General features: G+C 29.8%; 1 protein-coding gene across 4 annotated transcripts in view; it reads left to right on the forward strand.

Annotated features, from left to right (window-relative positions):
- LOC111452872 (protein LIGHT-DEPENDENT SHORT HYPOCOTYLS 5-like) overlaps positions 1 to 137 on the forward strand; it is a 1826-nt gene extending 1689 nt beyond the window's left edge. For 2 of the 4 annotated variants that reach the window (XR_002712172.1, XR_002712171.1), the window contains exon 2: positions 33 to 137. The gene's annotated coding sequence lies outside the window, so the exon portion shown is untranslated. Of the gene's footprint in view, positions 1 to 7 lie in introns of all 4 variants that reach the window. The other 2 variants (XM_023093789.1, XM_023093790.1) reach the window with 2 other exon arrangements.
- Positions 138 to 4440: the final 4303 nt, after the last annotated feature.

A 4440-nucleotide genomic window follows, 5' to 3' on the forward strand; every position in this document is an offset into this window, starting at 1 on the left:
TTTTTTTTTTTTTTTTTTTTTTTTTTTTTTTTATAAATGTTTTGCTTCAAATATTAGCATCATCTCATCATCATCATCTCTCCTAATTGTGATTATGAGTTTTATTTAATCATATAATATTCAACCATTCTCATTAATCCTAAATATAATCCTATGAACAATTAAATTCGAACATATTTTTCTATTTTTTTTCTATTATATAGTTTTATATATACAAGACATTAATATTAAAATCGACAAACAAAAAAAATAAACAAAAATTGAGGAAGTGGGTTAAATTTTTATGTCGTGAATTATTTTATTTTATTTTATTTTTTTTGTGAAGAATTGGTATAGAAAAACACAGAAATTGGATGAAATATATGAAAAATCCATCTTTTTTCATATAAGTTCAACCAATTATACATATTTCTCTCTCTGGTCCCTTGATTTTCTGTATTTATCAATCTTTCTCTTTCTCTTTGGTTATGACACAAAAACACGTGCGTTTCTTAAGCATTTTGCCCAGTTTCAGGTGCCCTTTTATTTCCCTTCAATCAACTTTTGACCCCTATATTACACACATTTTACCAATCTTTCCACATTTTTCCTATTTGTGACGTTTCACGCCCAGGTTTCGAACCGGGATTTGAAATTTGGATTTAGTATTTGATTGACTCGACATTTTACTGAAGAGTAGAATTCTCGTAAGGTTACCCAATATAGAATTGTTCAAAACTAAGTACTTTGAAGTTCTTGAATCACTGAAACTTCCGAGGAGTCAGAACCATCGTATTGAGACACGAAGTGAAACATAGAAGGAGAAGAGAACTACTTAAACTAGATTAGCCAGAACCCAGAGACCGATTCAGGAGATCCATAACCTATAATAACCAAAGCCTACCGCTAGCATGTATTGTCTTTTCGAGTATCTCCTCAACGTTTGCATACCCTTATAAAGAATGATTCGTTTCTCTCTCCAACTGATATGGGATCTCATTCGAATATGATATTGGTTGATCCACGAGCACCTCCTTCGCTTGGGTTCAAATTGTCGTTCCTCTTTGAATTCTCTTGTTTGATGATACCGAGGAGAGACATGGGTTTTTGTTTAATCATTCAATTATTTAAGGTAACCACCATTCAATAGAGAAAACGACATGTCGCCAAACCGTTGCTTGCTTCCCATTTCTGTATATATATTATTATTCCATTTGGGATTTTGGGAATAATAATGGTGGAAGACCCACCGGCCATAACCTTACGCTCACACCCATCTCCAAATTTCAAAACCATTTGGTATATATACATACACACATACATACATATACATACACACACTCACATATATATATATATATATATATATGTTCTTTTTAGCTTTTCTCTGTTACCTATGGAAAACATCTTTTCATCATCGTCCTTGTCTGTCTTCATCTTTATTCATGGATTTCAACATTATTCCCTTCTTTTTGCACTTTTTTTTTTGTTATTGGCTCAAGTTTTGATGATCTTAAGAATTTGTTTATCATACAAACCCTAAAATCTCTTTCAATTCAATCAAAGTTCCAATTTTGATCGATACCCATCAAATCGATTTTTATTTAAACCCTAATAGATCAAGAAGATTTCTCGTTTTTTGTGTTCTTCATTCCGAGTTAAAATTTGGGTTATTTTGTTCGAGCGATATAAACACTTGCATATCAGTTAAATTGGGAGAAAACCAAATTGAATTATATTTATTTTTTACAAACGTTTTTCGACAGTTATACAGAAATAACAGTAAGATTTTGTTTTGTTTGTTCGTATCATATAATATCTCTTAGACATAGAAAAGAAAAGTAATACCCGTTATAACATGAGTATCGTTGTTATGATATCGAGCTTAGAACGGGTCCCGGTGGGTGAAAAAGGGAAACAATGTGACAGGGGTTTGGTGTAAAGGAAGTGAGAAAAGGCGAAGGGTTTTGCCAAAATTGAGATGTTGAAATTTATTGGCCTTACATGTCATGTCACTCTAGAGGACCTTGACTTGGATGATGGGGTTTGTGTACTCTCACTGCTCTTCTCTTCCCACACCCCTTCTTTTAGCTCCAAAGAATCTTTTATTTTTATTTTATTTTATTATATATATATATATATATATATAAGAAGACAGTAATGAATGGTGAGTACTGAGTCCAACCCACGTGAGGCTATACTTGCATTGTCCACCATGCATTTTGAGGCCGCCATCATTTTTTTTAATTCATATGTACTTTTTGCTCCGACGAGATATACGGCGGTGGGTACGGCGGTGGTAGGTGGTTGGTGGTTGGTGGTGGTGGTGGTGGTGGTCGCTCATCTTTGATTCATTCTGCCTGGTTGCAGCTATTGGCATGTGTGAAGAGTGTACAGTGTTTTGGGTGTAGAGACATGATCTTTGTCTTTCACTGTTCAAATGTTGTACCTATGTTGTTTTTATGGTATATTCCTTTTCCAAAACATCATTGTTTTGGGTAAGTTTTCTACTCGATGAGCTACTCGTAAAGGCATTTATATCGCCGAGTAATTTAATCGATTCAAATTATAAATGTTGGGTTGAGTTCAAATTTTTTTTTTTCGATTTTGGTTCAATCGATTTTTTTAAAAAACTAAAAAGTCGAGTCGGTTTGCCGATTGACATGACCTGACCAACTCGAAAATAGGGTTATAATCTAACCCAACCTTTAAGATTATTATAAAAATTAAGAATATTTGATATTTGTTATCGGTGTTAGTGATGCAATGAAACTTGTGCATGCTTGATATTTGAGATTTATGAGATTTTAGTTATTAATATAACATATATTATAGATAATAATTTTTTTTCAAACGACCAACTTAAAAAATAGGTGGTTAGGTTGGGTTGTGAACTCTCGGGTTGCTTGGGTCACTAACCCGCAACCAACCAACAATTTTAAGTTGGCCTAAAAGATTTTTCCAACCCAGCTCGTCTATGCCCCTAACTGGTCAACTTGGAACGTGTATGCTTTAGTAAAAAACGTTTAAATAGAAAAAGTTCCTAGTTAATACAACTACACAACGTCGATCAAGTAGTAACAGTAATATTTCAAGTGTTGTACAATAAAATTCACTTTAATATTGTATATAAATTAAATTGATAAGATTGTGAGCTATTGAAAAGTAACGACAAGATTCGAACGTAACGTATGTAAATTTTGAACTTACATATAAATTATTAACGGTTGTATAGATGAAGACCTATTCAATATATTTTCTTCACCCGTCAGTCAAAATTTAGTATCTATAGTTTAAAATTTAATTATTTAATAATTTTCGAGATTATTAAAGAATAGTAATTTATTTTAATAAAATGTATAAGAATTAGTGATGTGGATGCTTTTAAATTTTTGCTAATAATAATAATAATAATAATAAACACGAAATAATTGCCCTAATCCACGTTGACGTCATCACATTCTACAAAAATTATTTGAATATTTGGACTCCAATAATTATTTCTCTCCATAAATTATTTTTTTTTAATCTGAACCGTTTATTTTCCTTCAACGGCCTTGATTACTCTTAAATTGAACTAGATCCTTCTAGAATGACATCAGCCTAAACCTTAAATTATTGCTTAATTTTAATAATAATTTTCAAATCCCCTATCTTATCATCCTATTTTTTTTATTAGTATTAAATTTAAATTAGATTATAAATTTAGACATTTGGGAGTTTATATACATTTTTAATTGGTTAAAATTTTAAAATTACAAATTTAATTTACTCATTTACTAAATACAAAATTAAAAAAAATATATATATAGTTATATTATACATAAATTTTAATTTTCTAATATATTAACTAATTTTTTTAATTTTTTTATGTTAGAAATTTTTAAAATTTTAAATATCATCGTGATCATATGACATACAACATGCATGAGGTATCGCATTAAAAATCATATTTCAATGAGATGATGCACATAATACTTCACATGATGTAAATTCCTTACAAGACGTATACATATTTATGGTAATTCATTCGTGCTTATTATACATGGTACATATGGTCATATCAATATGGTTATATATGGTATGTGTTATTCAGGCACCCGACAATTACATTCAACCTAGTCAGTAGGTTAAAATTGATATTTTTAAGGTCATCTTATCTTACCGTTCCTAGGTTTAGCACACATGAAATTCAGATACATTTATGCTATTTTATTTATTAAAAAAATTAAATTCAGAATTTTTTCCAACGTAATTTAACTGTCTTAAATAATATTAAATATTTTAAATTTAGATAAGCCAAGAAATTTTAAAATATAAAAATTTTTATTTACATATTTGACTTATTATATAAAACAAATGTAATTTCATTTTCACTATTAATTTCTATTTTGAAAAAAAAATTACTATAAATTACATTTTGAAATTGAAAAAATTTGTAATAAGGGGGGGGGGGGGGGG

Source organism: Cucurbita moschata, unplaced genomic scaffold (assembly GCF_002738365.1).
Source record: "Cucurbita moschata cultivar Rifu unplaced genomic scaffold, Cmos_1.0 Cmo_Scf00014, whole genome shotgun sequence".
NCBI classification, from domain to species: Eukaryota; Viridiplantae; Streptophyta; class Magnoliopsida; order Cucurbitales; family Cucurbitaceae; genus Cucurbita; species Cucurbita moschata.